We start from the raw sequence: 23521 nt of genomic DNA, 5'->3' as shown, positions 1-23521 counted from the left end.
GTGTGTGTCGGGAAAGAAGGGGCACAAAAGCTGAAGGGAGCAGTGGGGAAGGGGACAAATGAGGTCAGTACTGGGAAGGCCAAAGGTGAGAGGCCATTTTATAACATTTCTTGGTGATCAAACCACCATGGTCACCTTCTTTGCCCATCAGTAGCACTAGCATCTTGGCAGCCATGGTAACAGTGACATTGAAGGTGGGGGCTCCTCCGGTGTACTTGGTACAAAGATCCATTGTAAATTCCCCGTCCTGCAGCTGTGAACCCCAGATCACAGAACATTTCTGGCCCCTAAGTGTCAGCCTATTCACAAAAAAACTTGATTGGTCTTTGCCTACTAGGACACCAACCTCAGCTGGCATAATGCTAACAAAGGTCTTCCTGGGGACGGCGGCCCAGATGGAGGGCGAGTCCTTGTAGCCTACCATGGCCGTGTCCTGACAGGTCCAGTCTGCCATGAGAACTGTCGATATAGGCATTCCACCTGGCCATGTGAGGCCTATCTGTTCCCTCTAGTCCCTTACTGTATACCTACCTCCATGGTGCTATGAATTGTAGCCTAATTATTACTGACTTAATGGCAGACAGCCACATATAAATGACAAATATATATATTTGTCTTTCTGGATCTAGGTATCTTAGTTGGGATGATTTTTTTTTTCTGGTTCCACCTATTTGCCTGCAAATTTCATGATGTCATTTTTTTTATGATGTCATTTTTTAAATGGCCGAGTAATACTCCATTGTGTAAATGTCACCACATTTTTAAAATCTATGCTTCTGTTGCAGGACATTTAGGTTGCTTCCAACTTCCGGCTATTATGAATAGAGTAGCAGTGAGCATGACTGAGCAAGTGTTTCTTTCATACAGTGGTCAGCTCTTTGGGTATATGCATGCCCAAGAGTGGTACAGCTGGGTCTTGAGGTAGAGCAGTGTCCATCTTCTGCTGCTTTGTTCACCAAGAACCTGAGACTAGCTAGCCCAGGGACCTCGGGTAACTTCCCCCAAAGGAGCCAAGCAATAAAATGACTGCAGATGATATTCTGCTCTACTCACAGATCAGTGCCTCGCTCCACCATCATCAGAGAATGTTCCTCCTGCAGTCGATGGCAACAAATACACAGAGTAAGAGGCCTTAGGACACTCAGCCTGTAAGGTCCAACTCCATCAAACCCCTCCTCTCAGGGATCAGGGAAGGAAGAAGCAGAGTCTAAGAGCCAGAGGGCATAGAAGACACCAAAAAAAGAAGGCCCTCCCGCTCAACCTGATCAAAGCACGCAGGCACTCACTGAGACCACAGCCGCATGCGCAGAGCCTGCACGGGTCTGCACCGGCTCTGTCTTGTATCTATCATGGCTTCCAGTGCAGTGACTTTGTGGGATTCTGAGTGTGTGAATGAGTGGCTCTGTTTCCTGTGCCTTCTCTTGGGCTCTTTTCCTTCTGTTTGTTTGTTTGTTTTGTCCAATTCTAATGTGTTAGTTTTGTTTTATCTTATTATATTACATTTTAGCTTAGTTTCATTTGTTATTATCCCTTAGAAGTCTGTTTGTTTTCTAATAAGACAGAAAGGAATTGGATCCAGAAGGGTAGGGAGGTGGGAAGGGACTGGGAGGAGTAGAGGGAAAATAAACCTTAATCAGTATATAGCATATAAGAAAAAAAATCTATTTTAAATAAAAGGGGAAAGAAGGAAGGAAGAAAGAAAGAAAGAAAGAATAAAGGAAGAATCCAATGGCTGTTGAGACCAGCTGGAGTATTTAGCTGTAATTTCACTGAGCTGTGTTCATTACACTATTCCATTTTGGGACACTTTTAATTATCAGAAAAAAAAAAGTTCTTATGTAAAGCTTTTGGAGATAAGTTTGTTCTTTCTTCCACAGAATAACCCATCCTTATTTATAAATGGCTGAAGTGTCCAGCAAGTTCTTTCTTCTTTGTTGGAGGGTCCTAGTCTCTGCATTTGTGCTCATGGCGTGGTTCCCCGCTCTACTTCTTTTCCTGTAACTCTTTTGATATGCTCCAGTTTTTCTGTGTGTGCTGTAAAACTTGGCACCCAGACTGGAGGCAGGACTGTAGCTGTGTCAGCCAGGAAGGCTGTATATTTTCCTTACTCTGAACACTATACTTTTGCTAATCTGGCCTTAAATTGCAGTGGGGCTTTCAGCAGCCAAGTGACAGCATTGGCATATATAATGCTCGCAATCAAATATAACCCCTAGATTTCACATGAACTTTTGCTCAGCCTGTTCTTTCTCCCATCCCAAATGAAGGCATTTTCATTTATTCTCATTCAGTCTCATCTTATTAACTTCAGAGCAATCTTATAGTCATTTTTTTTTTTGGTGGGGTCTACAAGCTTGGCAGAAGAAAAAGAAGGAAAAGACACACCCTCACACTCCAGTGAATACCACAAACAGCTATTTGCTTTAGGTTCAGGAAATGAAAAGCTCTGCTGGTTTTAAGTGTCTCAAATGGCTTCCCTCCTCCATCCCCACCCCCGCCCCTCTTCAGCCCTTTGCTCTGAGGCCCCATGAAGGATGTCTGCAACTAGACTCTGTTTAGGGAGAGTGCTGTTCCCATCCCCCACATCGCAAGTCAATAAAAGCTGCGACGTGTCTTGCTTAAGCTAAGGGGCATCTTTGGCCTCTCTGGGCAAACCCTTGCTGCCTAACTGTATACCACCAAATGCAGTATTCCATTGCTGGTAGACTTGGCCCATTGTCTCCAAAGGAAACCATCTTCCCCACAAAGCCCCCAAAATCCACAATCCATCTCTGCAGAATATCTGAAGGCTACAAAAGTAGATGTGCCCTTTGATTGGCCGGCTTCCTCCCTTTCCCTCCCTCCCTCCTTCCCTCCCTCCTTCTCTCTCCCTCTTAATAATCAGGGTAGTAGGAAATGTGGAGAATTAACCGCATGACAGCAGCAGAGGAATTCATTAGGGAAAATGAGATGTGGTCTGCTCAGATTTCAGCCTCTCAGGCAAGAGTCACAAAGGAGTAATCTTCCTCTCGTTGTTTTTAATCATTTCTTTTGTGGGACCTTCCTTGTCCTGGAAACCAGTCTCAGTGTCCAGCTTAGAGGGGCCTGAGATCACAACTGTCAAAAGGTGGTTCTGATTCAAGGATTACTAAAGTGATATTAATCAAGTCCCTCTAACCTGGCAAGTGGCACCTGGGAGCTGCGCCCTCCCTCAGTGGAATCTAGCTGCAGACAAGACTCTAGTCAAGTCCCTCTAGCCTGTCACACAATGAACAGTGATATGTCACTGCTTTTATTTAAGGGGTGACCCATCAAAATTTTGCTTTAAGAATGTAACATTTTACACAAAATTTTACTCTGGAAAATTCTCAAATAGACCAAGAAGAGAGACGATGACAAAAGTTTTCCAATGTATTCTCCTCTAACTTAGTATCAGCAGAGACCCTTCCTTTCATGGGCCTCAGAGACATATTATGATAACTCACCATGGCTTACAGTATGCATAACATTCTCCTTGAAGGAACTCGGTGAATTACAGCAGTGGTGTCCCCTGTAACTGTATAAAGGCATCTGCTGGGTCTGCAGAATCTTTTGCTGTGACTAAGATTTTGCTCACAGAGTCCACAGTCATCCCTGTGTCTTGTTATTCTAATTCTTAATGAGTTTTTTAAAAAACGTAGTCACATTAGGGGGCTTTGCACTGAATTTATTGAGAAAAGATTTTCTCAATACCTTTATGTGCCTCAAAAGTTTATAGTCATATATAATTTATTGATCTTATAGGTAAATCATTTGTGTCTCACGGAGGCAGATTAAGAATCTTGGAACATTTCTCAGGGTCTCTCCTTCTCACAACTCACCCTAGAAACTCAGAGTCATCACCTTGTCCATGCCTTTGTCTTTCAATACAGAGAGACACAGGCACAAGCCACCTGCTTGTCAGCGAGGGAAAAACAGCCGTATGAGTGATAAACAAGGAGCGAAGAGTGCAGACTCCAGCAAGACCCAAACAGACATTGAGTGTATGACTATTGTGAGGATCTCAGCTAGAAAAGCGCTGGAGATATTTTGCCTGCTTCTGACTTGATTGACAATGAGGCAGGGGATTGACATGAGGCAATGTGAGAGAGGCACTGAAAGCAAAGAAGCTTACAATGTGTGTTGTGTACAGCAAATAATGAAAGATGTGATTCTGTAGGAAGTTACAAGTATTATTAAGTGTTTCATTTGTGCTACTTGTTAAAATGAAAAACAGGAAAATAAAAATTTAGTTGACTAAAGGAATGTGATTACAAATATACTATATAGTCACTAAAAATCATACTAAATAAAGCTATTTATTCATATGGAGAAATATGGTATAGATGGGAATAGAAAAGGTAGGTTGTAAAACAATGTACTCAGAGCCCATTTGGCAAAATGTATTTATATTTGTGACATGGAAAAGAGAATTTTCAGGGAGTACACCTGCCAGAAATCAATGAAAAGCATTTATTCTTGGGAACAAGGACAGTGCTTTACATTTAATTGAGATTGAGTTATTTTGGGTTTTGTTAACCAGGAAAATATTGTATTTTACTCTATTTACAATTTTACTGTAATTTCAACTTTTTGAAAGTTCTGTTTTAAAAGTTAGACAGTTAGTTATTTATTAATTTATTTACTTCCTTATTTTTCTTGAGTTGTTTGTTTACTTTCAAGTCCTTTGTGGATGAGGAATGATCAGCAGAATGAAAATTGTTTGGAGACATTTAGTACATACACACATACACACACACATACACACACACATACACACATACACAAACACACACAAACACATACACACATATACACACAAACACACACAAACACATACACACACAGAGATACACACACAAACACATACACACAAACACACACACACAAACACACACACATATACACACATACACACACACAAACACACATACACACAAACATATACACACATACACACACATACACACAAACACACACATACACAAACACATACACACACATACACACAAACACGTACACACACACACACACACACACACACACGCACACGAGATGTTTTAGAGTAGAGAAACACTAGTTCAGCAGAAGTGACTCCAGAGTGTCACAATAACATACAGTGGAATTCCATTCAGATAGGGCCATGGTGGAAATTCAGAACGGGCACACCCAAAGCAAAAGGAGTAAGTCTGTGCTGAATACCCCAAGAGTCAAGAGGCACAAGCCTTGCAAGGTTTTTTTGTCTTTCTTTTCCTTCCTTCCTTCCTTCCTTCCTTCCTTCCTTCCTTCCTTCTTTCCTTCTTTCTCTCTTCCTTGCTTTCTCTCTTTTAGTATTATTTTTTTCTTGAGAGCTAAATCAAATAAAACGGAGAAGCGACAGGGGCTGGAAATCAGATTTATACTAGGCTGTTGTCTTTGGCTGTGTGTGTGTGTGTGTGTGTGTATGTGTGTGTGTTTTGTGAGGGTTTTTATTTTATTTCTTTTTTATTTTTTTATTTAGAAGTATAAAATTTCTAAAAAAATAACAATGCACAAAGCATGTATTTTATTACTCGTGTCCACTTATTGCAAATATTTTACCACATTTGCTTTATAACTTAGTCCTTCTATCATATATCCACACACACACACACACACACACACACACACACACACACCATACACACACACACACACCATACACACACACACACCATACACACACACACACCATACACACACACACACACACCATACACACACACACACACACCATACACACACACACACCATACACACACACACACACACACACACACCATACACACACACACACCATACACACACACACCATACACACACACACCATACACACACACACACACACACCATACACACACACACACACCATACACACACACACACACCATACACACACACACACACACACACACCATACACACACACACACACACACACACACACCATACACATGACATTGTTCTGAGCTATTGATTATCTGCATTTTGATTCCTTGTACCCACCAAATGTTTCAGTGTCTATTTCCAGGAAAAGAATATATTCTTTTGTTTTGTTTTGTTTTTTGAGACCATTTCTTTATGTAGCCTTGCCTGTACTAGACTCGCTTTGTAGACCAGGCTGGCCTCGAACTCACAGCAATCTGCCTGCCTCCGCCTCCCGAGTGCTGGGATTAAAGGCATGTATATTCTTTTATATAACCATAGTAGAATTATTTACATTAGTAAATTTGGTAAGTTGGGATTACATCTTATAGTTAGTTGGCATAATTTGGGGTCATGTTCATTCAGTTTCCTTTAATCTAGAACTTTCCGATAGCCCTCCTTTGACTTTTATAAATTGTGCTTTTTTGAAGAATGTAAGGCCAGCCTTCTCCCAATCCATGACCCTTTAAAAGCATATTTGATATTTCCTTATGATCTGGTTCAGGTTATACTTGCCACCTAGGTGGTGTTTTGTCCTCAAGTTATTGTGTCTGAAGGTATGCAGTGCTCGTCTGCCAGTCATTGCTCATGTAAAATGTGGCCACCGAGTCACAGCGTGCTAGTGCCCCCTCTATATAGTTACTGGTGTTCACTCGCAAGCACAGCGCTGCCATCCTGCTTTTCATCACTGCATGTGGATCCAGTGTTATGTGCTCAAGGCCCAGTAAGAGGGTGTTACATCATGGCTTCCAACTTCTACTTTCTCTTCATATTTGCTGGTCAGTACTGTGACTTTTCCTTATAAGCAAGAGAACTTTTTTCTTCTCTCACCTATCCATTCATCTATCCATCCACCCACACGTCTATCTGTCCATCCACCCACCCATCATCCATTCACATCTACTCATCCACTTATTCAATCACTCACCTACCTACTACTCTATCCATAGATCGATCCATCCATCCATCCATCCATCCATCCATCCATCTGTCTGTCTCTTATCAGTTTAGACTCTCATAGATTTCTATTCTTTTCAGTGGTCAGTACTATATTGAGTTATTTTACTGTTCATATAATCTCTTTTGTAGCTGGTATGTTCTTGTGTTATAGTACCCCTATCATATTTAGTGTTGCTTTACTTTTTGACGTGATAATTTATCCTAGCCATGTCTTATACTTGCCTTGCCTCAGCACTCAAGTTGTCTAGTTTTCTAAAAATCTCCAGCTCTCTTTCAGTAGAAATTGTGTTAGCTACCAGGTTCTAGACATACTTGTGCTCATTAATATTGTGGTGTCTGTACTTGTCAGCCCTTCCAGTGTACAGACAGAACTGGAAAACATGTGTGCATACATGCATACACATATACACATAACATACACATATATGTATTTTAGAAATCGCCAAACACTGAAACTTCCATTTCAACATATTCACAGGGGTTTTGCTGCTTTTTTTCAGTTAGAAAAAAATAAAATTTCAGTTTTATACAATTTTCAAGCTTGAGATAAGAAAGCATATAGTAGTGGGAAATAGAAAATTGGAACTTACATGAGATGATTAAGGTTAGTCGTCAAGGTTATCAAATCAGCCACACAGAGTTAGGAGTTTGCCAAATCCAAAGGCAGGAGTGTAAGGAAAAAGTACTGAGAGAAAATAGCTGAGAGCGTCACTGAATTAAACTACTGTAGAAGAAGAAGGAACTAAAAAGAATAGCCTTGGAAATAAATGTAGAAACTGAAGTTCAAAAGGTAGCTGAGGAGTAGTTCTGTATAAGAACATACATACACACATAAAGATATTAAGTAAAAGCTGGGCATAGTGGCGCACACCTTCAATCCCAGCACTCAGGAGGCAGAGGCAGGCGGATCGCTGTGAGTTCAAGGCCAGCCTGGTCTACAAAGTGAGTCCAGGACAGCCAAGGCTACACAGAGAAACCCTGTCTCAAAAACAAACAAACAAACAAACAAACAAAAAGATATTAAGTAAATTAAAAGGCATCTCAACACGTTTCTCATGCTTGTAATCCTAACACTTATGAGGCTGAGGCAGGAGGACTGCCTTAAGTTTGAGGCTAGCCTGGATTTCATAGAGAGCTCTGGGTCAGCCTGGGCAGCAGAGGGAGACCATTTCAAGAAGAGTAGTCTTAGGCAGTGCTCTTTAGTGTCATGGTGGTCAAGACTGGAATAAATGTAAAAGCCAAAATACATCCAGGCGTGGTGGTGCAGGCCTTTAATCCCAGCACCCAGGAGGCAGAAGCAGGCTGATCTCTGAGTTTGAGGCCAGCCAGGGCTACACAGAGAAACCCTTTCTAAAAAGAAAGGAAGGAAGGAAGGAGGAAGAAAGGAAGAAAGAAATGAGGAAGGAAGGAAAGAAAATAAAGAAAGACAAAGGGAAAAAAAAAAACAAAACGAAGGAGAAGAAGTAAAAAACTTGAGAGTACTCAGAGAAAACTGAAGACCACAATTGTATCTTTAGATTTTATATTTGATTACCAAAAGTTTTCTTTTAATCTGACATTAAAACTCATGTGAGCCCTTTTCAAGAGCCCTTTAGAATAATAACCCAGCTTACATTCATTACCATTTTTTTAGTCTTTGGAGGACATTTACATATAGTTTTTCTTAACCTTGTAGATACGATCCACAAATATTATTTTGTTTCTAATTGCATGCTAAGCAAGTTATGCTCTGTGCAGCAAGCACCCGAGTCTGTGAGGCATTGTAGGCAGGCTATTTTTAGGAAACTCGTGTTTTTCTTTAAAAGTTCGGTTAGCGTTTGGAATTGATATGCAGTATAATATTTAAAAGGAAAACAACACATTTCCTCATCCCTCAAGAGACTTCCTAAAATAGCATGTAATCTTACCTACATTGGGAAAAGCCTCACATTTTATAAATTGTGCTGGATCTAACCCAGATTACCTGACCAGGAGTGTCCCCCAAGAAAAACAAGGTGTGGTGAAGGTTGTAGTAATGGCAGTTAAGAAATTTGTGTTGTGCCTGCTGGACCTCACTGAAGGCAGTGACCCAGCCTGTGGCTACTGGCATGGTTTCCACTGCTGAGACATGCTGTCTTTTTGGAGAGAAATCCAAACCAAATCTTTGCCCACTTTGGAAGCCAAAATATTCTTTTAATTCTTTTCAGCCACAGCAAAAGCTAGGCTTTTGCTCGTAGGATCCACGTCTGCGGGATGCACTATATTAACCTGTTTTCTGTGCACTGTTTAAACACAAGTCTAATTTTAGTTGCTTCTCTCAGTGCTCATGGAGTGTGAGAAGACAGAAGTGTCTTCCATGTCACCTGCTTGAAACCTCTCCCTTGGCAGAGGAAAACACCAAAGGCTCAAAAGAGCAGAAGACGGTCTGTAGCCCTGCAGCTGGAAATGGCAGACCCCATCTCAGGCCACCTGCCCCTCCACCCAGGCCTGCAGCTGGCTGATACACTACAGCATCTCTGTTCAGCTGCAAAGGCTCTCTAGGGTTATAGGCTACATTCCAGATGTGGACCATGAGGCCCGCGAGCTGCCCTCTGCTAGAGGCGTGCTATGCTCAGCAACAACTGAACAGCCCGTGCGCAGCAGCTACCTCTGCACAGTATGAAAACCAGCTAGCTCTTCAATGACCTGGATGGAATCTGCCAGCACTTTGCTAAGCTCTTCTTGAGGTGAAAAGGAAGTACTCAAGAGCTAGCGCTTTGAAGTCTCCTTAGCAACCTGAAAGAACAAAGAAACTTTTTTTTTGTGTGTGTGACTGCTTGGAGGGAGTCCTTTGCCAAAAGCTCACAAGGTGGTCCAGAATGAGTAGACAGGACACTGCCAATAAAATTCCCCGGTTGAGTTACCAAAAACTGAGGGCGCAGAGAAGTAGCCTCTGTCTAAAATAGTCGTTTTATTTTCACATTCTGTGCTTCCCTGACAGAGCAGTTTCCCTTCGCCTCTCTTCCCTTTCACTTCCCAGTTCTCAGTGTCCGTTATTGTCAGAAGCATTTCCACACAGATATTTGCGTGTCCTGCTTGACTTCTCTAACTTGGCATCATAGCCAGACTAGAGCGTTGCGCACAGTAAAATTTCTGGGTAGACATATCTAAGAATGAGTAGCCTAGCTCAGAGCATTCTCCGTGGCCTCCTCTCCTGCTGGCTTCCTCCCCCAGTGCCTGGTCTTGGAGTTGTCTGAGGATCAACTCTTTCCACCCATATTCCAAGTGCTAGAGTCCTGCATGGAGATCTCACAAGACCCATCCCCACCCACTGAAGCCAGTGTCTCAGGAAGGCATAACAATGAGAAAAACAAACTTGTATTTGTTCAACTTTCACTGCTATGTTACCAATTTTTGAACTACCAACTAGATGTGGTAAAAAGGTGAAAGGTTAAAAAAAAATAGTTTTAAAATGTTACTAGGCTGTGTTAAATACATCAAAGACTTTTTTTGACTTTTTTTTTTTTTTTTTTTTTGGCCAGAGTTAATTATGCTGCAGAGCACAGAGTAGACAGGAGTGTTATCTGAGAGTTTGGTTGGAAAATAAAGTAATGTGTACCAGAGAATATGTTAACTAGATTTACGAAAAGCAACTGTAAGTTGTCTTTAGGCCTAAGCGTGACAAAGATGGCAAGTGAAGCAAAAGTGCGTGGCAAAGGCCAATATCAGAAACACCTGAGGGCCCACGCCAGCTTTACTGTCTGTCCCCAGAGCTGTCCACCGAGGTGTGCTCACTTCAGAGCTGTAGTACCGCCTTCCATATCCCCCTCTGTTTACAACTTCCTGGAGCAAACTCCTTGTATTCTAACGGCTTGTGTTTACGGCTTTCCTCTGTAGACAGCGATGTGTGAAGGAAAGGCACTAGTCAGACCTTCGATTATCTGCTCTGTGTGAGAGATACACGTGTTGAAGACTGATTTCTGGCTTGCTAGATCAGTTTCCTATGGCTCTGTTAGGAAGAAGCACCGTGTGTAAGACTAGTCAGCTGTGGGGCAGTTACAGAGCTTTTGTGCCTGCGGGACATAGGCTGGACCCTAACTTTGTAGCTTACACAGCCAATATGGTGCCCTCTGTTTAAAAGGAGATGCTGTAACTAGCGATTGGTTGGAAAATTGAGCTCTAGTATCTAACTGATCTGGGGTTGGAAGGGTCAGCCATTTGCAGGCCATATGACCTGAGTCTTATTCCCACTCTGTAAAAAAAGAGATGTCATAATCACGGCTTCGAAGGACTGCTGTGAGAATTAATGAATTGTAAATGCTTGGACCAGACTCAGACACAGAACTCTTGCCATCATCATTGTCACCATCATCATCCGCAGTAGAACAAAGGATATATCACCCTGTGTGTCTTTTGGAGTGTCAGAAAATTAGACTAGATTTTGCTCAGTGCTGGGTCTTTCCTTTGGAACCACAACACGGAGCAGAGAGTGAGCTGCTATAACGTGAACACACATTTATAAGAAACTGTAGCAGTAGGTATGGTCCAGGATGTTAAAGAAGGTTGGGCATCATTCTGGTTTAGAAAAGAGTTGGTAAGTAGAAGACATGTCCTAGAACCTGCAGAACATTGATATTTAGAGAAATTTAGGATCATTAAATGATTGCTCATGAGAAATATATTTGGGAATAATCCAAGCTTCCTAGAAGCAAACCATTCCTATTTGTGGCCTCATTTTATTCCTTCACAGCTTGACTACAGGGCAGAAACATGGGTTCTGATTTATAGGAGCAATGTGGCTGATGCTCTTCTGTTGATGAGGTTGATTAAATAGGTTCAGAGCTGGTTGAACAAAAGTGTCTTGGTGATTTTGAGCTAAATGCTGAATGATGTCCATCTGAAAAGACATCTTTGCTAAAACTCAAGAATCTGTTTGCTGACTAGTTTTCTCATATAAATCTTTGATGGAAGCTCTAAATATGTGCTTTCACACTCAAGGTAGGAAGAGAGGACTAATAAATCCAGTGAGACTGGAGTTTTTAGATCTGTGCAGGTTGTGGGACAAATCTGTCACTAACATGTGCCATTGACATTATCGAGCACTTGCTGTGTGCTGAGCAGAAGGTTGAGTGTGCGACAAAGTCCCCATAGTGACCTCTGAGATACACTATAGAAGAAAATAAAGGGACAAAGAGATGCTAGTCATTACTCAGTCCCAAGGCTAAGTACAATTAGAACTAGGGTGGCTAGGAGGGGCCATTGCTTGATAACAAGATATGGGGGAAGGTCGGGGAATGCAAGTAAATAGGCAGCTGAGTATGAAACAATGCTGTCCACATACTTTGTGAAGAGTAGAGAAAGAACTAGCATGAGACTCAGGCACATTATTAGGATGCAGTGCTGCAGTTTGAGTTGGGGAGAGAGAGAGGGAGTGGAGAAAGGAGACTGAGTGGGGGTCATGGGTGTTTAAGAGAGCCAAAGGCTTATTTTCTCCTCACTCTCTCTCTCTCTCTCTCTGAAGAAAGGAACTCAGACCAACGTGACTGCGAACAAGATGCCAGCATTAGCCCAGGAAAACCATGTTAGGGACGTGGCTCTTCCTCCTCTTGTTCCTATCCTGGTTAAATATTCCTGCAGTTGGACAGGCAGCTGGGTCGCAACAAGCCCTGTCTTGCAGAGGAGGAGAACTGTGCATTCTAAAGCCAGGAGTCATCTGATGACTCTGCTCTGTGTAAGAGAGAAGGAAGCCAAGTCCTTGGCTCCACAAAAATGTATCCGTAATAACTGGAGCCATGAATTTGAGAGAGACTGGGAGGGAGGACGTGGGGCCAGAGGGAGGGGACGGGGTGGAGATAATGTAAGTAGAATATTCATACTCAAAATTCTGAAAAAATTACATAAAATAAATGTAAAAAAATTACTTCTTAGACTCTTCAGGGAAGGCCTCTGAGAAGATTGGGGTATTACTCCAGTAGAGGGCCTCTGTGGAAACTTTAAAGCAGGGGAATGTGCTACCTCTGGCGTTTGTCACCAAGCCCAGAGTAATTTTGTCCTTGAAATGTTAGCCCTTTGTACCTAATGGGGCGGAAAAGACTTCCAGCGTGTGGGAGGGGGCATCTAAATGATCTCTACAACCCCCTCCCCCCCACCGACTCTCCTGAGATCCATTAAGATGAGCATTGGTAAACAACAAAAGCCACAGGTTAGTCCCTAGTTAACTTGTTTGAGCAATGGGAGATGGCCAGTGTCCTGAGTGCTGTGGCTTGTCATGTTCTCAAGTAGCTTTGCTCCAACTGTTTGTTTGCCAGTGTTTGGAGTTAAAGGGAATGACAGTCTACTGATTTATGCACATGGCACTCAAAGAACAGAAGAGGCCAACTTCCGTGCTCTGGTACCCACATGCAACAAATATAGCTGTATCCTTCCCGGAGGACCCAATTTGTAAGCCTCTTTATTACATTGTACTGTAGGGCCAATCCCCCAGTCTTGTGGACAGTGCGTGAAACCATGGACAGTGCGTGAAACCATGGACAGTTGGTTCAGCCTTGTTGTTGTTTTTTCTTTAGACTATGGGCTAAATGAATCCTTAGGGGTTTCAATTATAGTATGGAAAAAAAGAACTCAGGGTTCTGAGAACATCTTCTGCTGGACAGAAAGATTATTGGGAATTGAATGTTACCCATTTTTTTTTCCAGGAAGATTAATGTATCCCTGTTACTTCTGATAACAGGTAGGACTGGACAGCTCACTCCCAAGTTGCTATTGCAGTAACCTTGCGTTCTTGAACACTTTTCACATTTTTTAAAAGTGCTGTTTTATACACACTACTATGGTGCTGTTTGGAAAATAAAGTAGAAGAGGCAAGACAAGTATAACATCCCCATTTCAGAAACAGGAAGCACTGGTCACAGAAAGCTAGGGCAGCAGTGGTAACACTACCAGTGTCACGTGTTAGCTACCTTCAGAAGGATGTCGAATTTTTGCACTAGGTCCATCAGTTAGGTACTATTGTCCCCATTTTGCCACAAGGGAGCTATCAATCAAACGTAACTTGGCCCAACATTATACAGTGATAACTAGAAAAACCAGAGTCAGACCCAGAGCTTTCTGATCGTGAGTTCTACACTCTCAATTGCTAGATGATTGTCCATAGAAAGGTCATGAACCTTTTCAAGGCCACTGGGTGCCTCAGGCCTTGGCAGTTCCAGCGTCTGTGTCTGTAGACTGCTGAGCATGCCTCCACATCGGGCGCCTGCTTCACTGGTCTTCATTCTTCAGTAACTGTATTTTATTTCTTCTTTAAAACAAAGAAGCATCAAGTGAAATGAGCCAAAGCTTTCCCTATAACACAGAGAAATAGTTCCTCATAGCCTTTCAGAACCACAGCGACTCTCGGCTCTCATGGGGCCCGTGCCTCTGTTCTCTTTATATGCTGGTTCTTCACCATCTCTTCTCCTCAGAGTGTGTATGGGTTTTGCACAATAAAGGTTCACACGTGATTTCATGCTAGGTACCCCTATTTTACTACTTTTGGCATTGGTAGAGGCAGGATGTTTCTCAATGCACTTGGGAAAATTAGTTCTCAAAAGAGCGTCAGTGCCTTTCAGTGGAAAGAGCTTTGGTGTGAGCCAAGCAATTGAAGGTTCCAGCTCAGGCTCTTCCTAGAAGAGGGACCTTAAATGCATTGCTGAAACCTACTGACAACTTATTTCTACATGAGGTGAAGCTAACTCTTGACCTACAGGCTTGCTGGAAAGTGCACATTGAAAAGGTCACTGGGCATGTGGTGAGCATGAACTATGTTGGGGATACTATCCATGTATTTGCCTCAGCCCTCGGGGCACCTCTAGAACATAGGTGTTATTAGCCAAGCTTGATGGCTGAGAGAACAGTCTCGAAGAAATTTGATGGTTTTCCTCAAGTGAAGTGCACCTTGGAGTCTAAAATGCATTTTCCAAATGCTGTAAAGTATCCTCAGGCTCTCCCAGGTAAGGTCGCCTTCTCTTCCTGTCATCCCAGTGGTTCCTTTGTCTTGGTGTATGCATATGTACATGTGCATGTGTGTGCATGTATATGTATGTGTGTGCGTAGGTGCACATGTGGTCATATACATGCCCTGACTCCTCACAGCTGCTTTTCAACCATGCTTTCTCCTTCCCTGGATCTTGGGTTGTTAGTCATGTGCAGATCTCACAACTTAATACAGTACAGCATAAGGACAGCTGGCAGCTGTGCAGCTTCTAAGGAAAGTGCATCATGGCTCTCTTTTGAGACCGTAAGTTCTTTAGTGCCGTGTAAGGAGGATTTGTGCTAACAGGAAGGGGTTTCTGCTTCCATCGGTCCGATTGAGAGCTAGGCTCTTCACCCACTCAGAATCAGGGGCGTCTGTGGAAGCACAGTCCCTGCCTAGCGTGTGCTCACTATGTGGCCAGGGGACATTGAATCTGATATGTGTCCCTTTCAGAGCCTTTGTGGAGGAATGAGAAAAGACTGTAGGGCAGGGCTGGGCACTCATGGGAAGCAATTGCTGTAGAGGGGAGGAAACTGTGGACGACTCTAGGTCTAGGCTCTGAAGTGTCTACTTGATATTGAAAGGTCAACTTTGTATACTTTGGCAAGACATTTCTCGTTGAAAGGTAGCCTTAAAGCGAGAGGCCTTGTTCGGTTTCTCAGTAACTCACAGTAGTTAACAGCTTGGAGTTAACTCCTTATCTGTAACAGGTCTTTAGATTATAGACCTAATGAGGATATAAGTTTAAAGCTATATAATTAAACAGCTCCATCCCGTTTACAAGGCATGCCATACAAGCCTGAAAAAAAAATTGGAGCACCTGGAAACTCTGCTGCTATAAAGGAGCAGCAAAAGGAAAACTGATGTGAGTTGCTGGTCCAGGTGATGGAGCAGAGAACAAATTTAAGACTTGTTCTGTTCTGAATTGTAAGGATTATTTGATGATGCCCCCATGCCCACCCACTTCCAAGTGAGCGCTGGAGGTTAAAGAAAAGGTTGCAGCATTGCTCGGTTCGTTTCTGGTCTAACTTGGTGCTGGCCTCAGCAAGAAGAATTGTGTGCTTTTGGTGGTGTCACAGGCAATTGCCAGTCTGTTTTAGGACAGTTTGTGTAACTGTCAGTGATATTTGTGATCCTCTGAGGACAGGCACTAGAGAAGGATTTGCTTATAGGAAAGCCCAATGTTCTTTGAGTGACAACTTGATTTTGATGTTGTGTGAATGTGAGAGCAATTGATGCTGTATTAGTATCTATTTAATCAAGTGACAAAAATCAGAATTTCAAATGTGCAACTCTTTTTTGTTTGTGCCTGGGTTAGCCTTGTTTTTACAGCAGTCCTCCTACTTTATGCTCCCAAATGGGGGCTGGAGAGATGGCTCAGCAGTTGGGAGTACTGACTGGTCTTCCTGAAGACCCAGGTTCAATTCCCAGTACCCACATAGCTGCTCACAACTCTCTTTATAACTCCAAGATCTGACATACATCCAGGCAAAACATCAATGAAGTAAACAAACAAATAAAGAAACAAACCATTCTCCCAAATGGTGGGTATAGGCATGAACTAAATACCTAACTTGTCTTTCTTCAGGGATGAAAAACAAAGTTTAAGAGTTATGAAAAAATCCATAATTATATAAAAAATACAATTCGTTTTTGAAAGTGTAGACTAACTTAGTTTGCATGTAACCTCAGAGTTTGAGTCTATGGGATTTTTCAGTAAGATGTGTTAGATTTGGGATGTGTAGATACATTAGTGGAACCTGGCATGATTAGACATGATGAATTATACGATCAGAAATAGACACTGTGATGGATAGTGACAGGAGCAGTGGAGTACCAAGGTGGTGACAGGGCATTGCGAACCCCTCTCCAGTGTGACAGGCTGGGTAGGTAGAGGGAAGTCTGCCATCAGAGATACTTTCAGACCAAGGGAAACTACAGAATAAGAAAAGGATTAGTAAAGAAAGTGGAACCTCTCCCTAGCTCAAACTCGCAGGATGCCCGTGTGCTTGACTCAGCTCCTATGTCCTGAATATGAAGACCTCTCAATTCTCTTGAGGCAGGAGAATTAGCAGTGGTTTCTCTTGTGAGGAGGTTTTATAAAAGGAAACAATAGAACATTGGGAATTTTAAAAAGTTGAAATTAGCCTGATTGGATTTACCTAGTCCATAGTATGTCTTCCTGTCTATCCCATGGAGGCACATGAGTTTTAAAAGGAAAAAAAAATATATCCTTGAGAGTGGTTTAATTAATGGCAAGTTCACAAATACAGCTTTGTAATATTCTTTTTAAGTTTATTTAAAGGCCTTTTTAAAATTTTACATTATAAGTATGAATAGTTTGCCTGCTTGCATATATGTGCACCATATCCCAGTCGGATCCACTGGGAGTGGGGTTTTGGATGGTTGTAAGCCACCATGTGGGTGCTAAGAATCCAACCCAGGTCCTTTACAAGGGCAGAAAGTGCTCTTAACTGACAAGCCATCTATCTAACCCTTGAGTATATTCTTGAAAAGTCCTCCAGTCTCCATGTCCTGGTTTGGAAGCCCTTTGTTACACTCTCAGTGTGAGCGGCCTCTCGTATGTCTGCCTAAACACACTGGATCACCTTAGAGCCCTCTTTGTGCTCTGTCTAAACACACTGGATCACCTTAGAGCCCTCTTCTCTGCGCTCTGTCTAAACACACTGGGTCACCTTAGAGCCCTCTTCTCTGTGCTCTTTGCAGAGGATGGAAAGCAGCTGCTCGTTCTTTTCTGCTTAACAGTCCTTGTATTCTTAAGGAAACTTTCAAAACCGTCCCCTTTGACCTGGATATTTTCAGATAGAATCATTTCCAGTACTTTAGTCTTCCATATAAATCCTGTTTTTCAAGTCTAATCAGCCTTATGGCTCTCCTTTAAAACATCTGGATTCCAGAACGTGGTGCTACAGTCCACAAGGTCTGAACTATTTTTAATAACAATAAAAAATTTGTTTGTTTCCTAAGTGATCTCCATTATAAATCTCATCATCCTGTTTGAATTATTAGGCTGTACTTTTTAACTGAGATCCAATGCACGTCCTACACCATGAACTTGTTTTGTAGCATATCGACAGGCATGTACAACTATCACCAGCATCTAATCCCAGAACGGTTTTTGTCACTGAAAAAGAAATCCAATGCCCGTTAGCAGTCACTCTCAATTTCTTCTCCTCTGGTTTCTGGAAACCACTCATCTTATTTTCTAGTTTTCGGATCTGTAAATTTTGACATTTCCTATAAATGGAACCATATACAATGCACCTTTGTGTTTGGCGTCTCTCCTTTAGAACAATATTTTTAAGGTTTATTCTTGTTATATCATGACTTAGGATTTCATTCCCCCTGCCCCCCCCAACACTGGTTGCTGTTTTATCACCTGGCCAGCCTACATTTTTGTACTCATTTTTATTTGTTAAATTCAGAATTACTTTAGTGTAAAATAATCTCCATTATTCCCCCCACAAGAATACTCTTAATTCTAAGTTTTAAAATCTTATTTAGCCCTTTAATTTTTTATTCTGCAATTCAGTAAGACCCTATTGAGTCCCTGACTTTGGTGTTTAAGATGCAGCAGCTTACAGACTGAGGCAACTAACCCAAACCAGTGCAGAATGGCACTCACGTCATCATTAGTCTGGACATCTATTTGGTCATGCATATAGCAACTTCTTTTCTGCTGAAGGTTTCATTCTCAAGGGTCTACACAGACACTCCCTTGTCTTAGAGGAGAGGGCTTCTCACAGTATGGTAACTGGTTGGGGGGTGGGGGTGATTGGTGGAAGAGGCCAAGGTATTATAAGATAATAGTCCTCACCCATTGGCTCTGAGGGGAGATGTTTCCTGTACCTGAGGAGGAGACATGTAGAAACGCTTGGAGGACTTTATGTGCATGGATTCACTCCTAGAATAGGAAGGAGATGTGAGCTTACAACTTGGTCATGCCATTGCTGGAGCAGTTGTACCCCAAACTGTGGCATCTATAAAATGAGATGATAATGCCAACTGTATTGGCTTATTGCGCTATTTAAATAAAATAGCCTATGCAAAACATTTAATGATAATATGTAATACATGGGATGTGCTCAGTAAGAGGTAGTTATCAGTCTTAGGTAAAGCCTATACGTTTTCAAAATATATGTAAATGCTATAGTGGGCCCTGATACAAAAGAGCCCAATACCTTAATAGTAGAGGCAAAATTTATAGTTAATATGCTAACTTAATGACAAAATTTATGGGGCTGGAGCGATGGCTCCACCTGTGCTCTTGTAGAAGATTCAGATTTGGTTCCCAGCACCCACATGGCGTCTCACAACCATTTGTAACCCCAGTTCCAGGGATCCAACACGCTCTTCTGGATTTTGCAGGCACTGAATGTGTGAAGTACACATGTGTACATGCTAGCAAAACAGTATGCACAAGATACAATAAATAAATCTAAAAATAATTTAAACTTTGGAAAATGTACTGAACAGGCGCATAAAGTATACAGTGATGCTTCCTTGTCTCACTTGAGCAAATTTTGTAGAGAGAGAGTAACTATATATAAAGTACCATTGGCATCAAGAAAGAAATGTTTTTCTTTTTTACATACACACTGGAATAGAAACCTCTGTGAGGAGTAGAGTTCCGTTTTCTTTGCCCCTCTATGCCTCTTTAAACTGTCCGTTGCAGCATTTTAGTGACGTCCGCCCACACTCTGACCAACCCCAGCGCTTTCCCTCTAGCCCAGACTGTCCTCCTAAGCTCCAAGTCATGTTGCAAGTGTCTCCTAGATGCTCGAGTCTGATCCATTTGTCTTGTATTCATGAGTATCTCTCACACATCCCCTATCTTGTGTAGTAGGGACGCCTTTATACAGCTCCCTAGGCCATAATGTTCGCGCCTTCTTTGAATCTGTCATAGTCATGTGTCTCTGGTCTCTCTTTTTTGTCCTGGTTTGGGATCCCCTCCTATTCAGAGACCCTAACTTACTGCTTTCTCTCTGCCTATCCCAAGGCCTGATTTAGAACCCACGTGGTTTTTATAAATGCCTGATCAGTAGGAATTTTTTCTATACCTCTTCGTTTTTTTTTGTTTTTGTTTTTGTTTTTTATTGAAAGGCCACTTGGACACTCACAATCTTGTGTGACTTTGAGCCTGTGCACTAGGGCTCCCGGTTCTTGTCCCGTTCTTCAGCTCCTGGGTTATTAGTGAGGCTGTTGTGTGATTTCCTCCAGCAGGCATGTGTCATTGTTGAGGGGGCACAGATTGGTGCCATGGTGCGTAATTCTTTTCAGCTGGTTAAGCCACATACTCAATTCCACCAAGCCCTTCTCAGACATTTCACAACCACTTTCTCTCTTTTTCTTTCTTTCTTTCTTTCTTTCTTTCTTTCTTTCTTTCTTTCTTTCTTTCTTTCTTTCTTTTAATGGAAAAAGAAATTAGGAAAGGAAAAAAAAATCCTAAGCTAAGGCATTGCCTTGGCCCTGGTGAGAATACACTTTGGATTCCTGGTTGACCATTTTCCATACTGTCATTGCATCTGGAGAGCAGCAAGCCCTGAGCCTGGCCATTGTTCCCATGGTTTATGTTTTGTGTTCTGCTGTGTCCTGGCTGGGAGTGGGCTTAACCGACAAAGCCGATTTCTATAGCTAGGCTGATATCACCCATGATTCAAAACCACACTGAAAAATGACAAATTAACCCCAGCCACAGTTTTTGTTATTCTTCTTATTGAAAAACACTCGTGCACAGACAAAGGAGTTCATGTTTGCCAAACAAGACCCAACAACCCTGCTGTAGAGTGAAGGGGAAGAAATTGGGAGGCCACAGAGAGCAAAGCTATCCTAAAGTAGAAAAAGCAAGCGACTCTGGTTCCTTGGGTTTCTAGACTACTCTTGGATTTTTAAGCCTTGGGTTAAAACGAATGGGTTTTTAAACCACTCACTTTATGCAGTGTCATCCTGCTCAGAACCTTTGTTCACTAGTTGGTTTCTTATCCTGAGGTCGTGTTGAATTGGCCCATCTCTTGCAGGGCGTGGGTGATTCTCAAGAGCACAAGTGGAAAAATTATCATAGAGTCAGCCTCTCATCTGGGTCCGGTTTCACTCATTCCCAGTCACATCCCTCATCGCTGCCATGTTGGTTGGCTCCAGAGCTGCCACGCTGCCTGCTTCTGCTCAGGCTTCTCTGCCCGCTGTGTCTTCCCACCCATTCCTTGATGTGCAGCTTCCACCTTACCTCTCCTGAAAAGCCTTTCAGCCACACATTAGCCTCTCTTCTCACAGTTCTGCAGCTCACTGAGCATCTAGTATGCACAGCACATACTCAGATCTCGGAGTCACAGACAGTTGTGAGCTGCCATGTGGGTGCCGGGACTTAAACCCCAGTTCTCTAGAAAAGCAATCAGTGCTCTTAACCGCTGAACCATCTCTCTCCAGCCCCTTAAAACCATTTTTTTTTTTTTTTTGGTTTTTCGAGGCAGAGTTTGTCTGTGTAGCCTTGGCTGTCTTGGACTCACTTTGTAGACGAGGCTGACCTTGAACTCACAGAGATCTGCCTGCCTCTGCCTCCCAAGTGCTGGGATTACAGGCATGCACCACTGCACCCAGATAGTCATATTTAGTATTCTTAAGTTGATATTAAATATCAGGTTCAGAACATTGCTCTTGCTCTTATTTTTTTTACACATTTATTTATTTATTATATATACAGTGCTGTGCCTGCATGTAAATTTGCATGACAGAAGAGAGAACCAGACCTCATTATAGATGGTTGTGGGCCACCATGTGGTTGCTGGGAATTGAAGTCAGGGCCTTTGGAAGAGCAGCCAGTGCTCTTATTTTACAAGAGGATCCGTAAAAGTTATTTTCTTTTAAGTGTCAGCAGCACATGTAGAAGACACAGGAGAGAATTGTGCTGGTTTGAAAAGATAAGCACGCTATTGTGCAGTCCACAGAAACATTTCTGTGAACATTGTAAATTTAGGGGGAAATGTGCCAAACCCAGAAAGCACTGTGTAGGGACGGTAAAGTAAGTAAGCATATCAGATACCACTGAATTATTTGCACCAATGGTGGAGCAGTGAGTGGCACACAACCCAAACCTACTCGTGTGTGTGTGTGTGTGTGTGTGTGTGTGTGTGTGTGTGTGTGTGTGTGCATGCACGTTCACACATACTTATGCCATAGCCAAGCTGTTCCTTTTTTTCCATCTCATGGGTACCAGCTATTGAACTCAGATCATTAGGCTTGGCAGCAAACACTCTTAAATGGAGCCATCCTTCTGACCCTTGTGTTTGTATTTGCTACACATTTTAGGGTTCCTAATCTGCTTATTTCTTATTTTTTTCTTCTGTGGTCTCTTATTGAAGTTACTGATTGCTTGCAGAAGTAGAAGCACACTGAGAGCTAAGAGGCAGGCAGTTTACATTTCTGCTTCTATGCTATAAATAATCTCCTTTCTGGCCGGATTAAGGCAGCTCCTTCATGATCATGGGATGCTAATTTAGAGTTCTATTCTGCAGGAATCGTGACAAAAATCATCTTGCCAGTTGACATTCAGAACCATAGTTGGAAATCGTGCCCAGATCTGCAGTTTGTAATTAATGTGGAGGAGTTCAGTCAAGAGGTGGCTGAGAGTTCAGCCACAAAGGTGATTAAAGGATTGGGAGAGAACTATGAGGGAATTTGAAGAAACTGGGATTAGCATGGAAAGAAAGGAGGATAAAGGGCAATTTAATATCAGTATTTATGTACACAAAGCCACTTAGTAGAACATAGTGACCAGTGTTTTCCATCTCACCTGAGGAAAACACAAAAGGCCTAAATATGGACTGAGCATAGACATGTGAAAGTATCTACTGACAAACATGGGGTGAACTACTGAGAAGTGACTGCATTTCTATCTCATGATATCCATACATCTACCTATCCCTCCCTCCCTCCATCCCTCCTTCTCTTCCTCCCTCCCTCCCTCCTCCCTCCCTCCATCCATCCATCCATCCCTCCTTCTCTTCCTCCCTCCCTCCATCCATCCATCCCTCCCTCTCTTCCTCCCTCCCTCCATCCATCCCTACCTCAGTTGTCTTAAGATGAGTCTTGTGCTGGGCATGCTGGTACATAACCATCTTAGCACTTTTTTAAGTGGGGAAAGAGGAGGGGAAAGACTATGAGTCCAAGGCCAACCTGGCTCACAGCAAGTAGAAATACCCTGTCTCAAAAGAAAAGATGGCTCTGGCTTAGAGATGATGGTCGATAATTGATGGCTTCATGGAATCCTGTCTGTTGTGTGATGATGGTGATGATGATATAGCCATAGAGATTGCACGTGGGACCCTGTCCATGATTTGGAAGGCACACTCTCTGCCACAGTTATAACCCTAGGCCTGCATTATTATTTTGAGAAACTTCTTCCTGGGTAGCCATTAATCAGGCAAGGAGAAAGTGCCTTATGATTTCACTCCTATAGAATTGCGCCACAGAGCATATTATCCCATTCTCACTGTGACAACAATAACCACCAGCTTTTATTGGGGCCTACTCTGTGCTAGCACTAAGCTAAATGGCTTACATACATTATATCTAATTTTAACAGTAACCCTCTATAATGATTCATCTCCATTTTCTAGAAGAAAAAAGTTGAGACTTA

At 42.4% G+C, this 23521-nt stretch overlaps 1 protein-coding gene and 1 pseudogene across 10 annotated transcripts in view; one reads left to right on the top strand and one right to left on the bottom strand.

The window, feature by feature from the left end:
• RAD51B (RAD51 paralog B) overlaps positions 1-23521 on the top strand; it is a 528078-nt gene that overhangs the window by 277972 nt on the left and 226585 nt on the right. The window lies entirely within an intron of this gene.
• On the bottom strand, positions 65-488 carry LOC311602898 (profilin-1-like; annotated as a pseudogene). The gene has a single exon. The product of its transcript is annotated as a profilin-1-like (transcript).

Source organism: Acomys minous (assembly GCF_964271855.1).
Source record: "Acomys minous genome assembly, chromosome: 8".
NCBI classification, from domain to species: domain Eukaryota; kingdom Metazoa; phylum Chordata; class Mammalia; order Rodentia; family Muridae; genus Acomys; species Acomys minous.
Note: the sequence above shows the minus strand (reverse complement) of the source record. Positions and strands in the feature narration are given on the sequence as shown.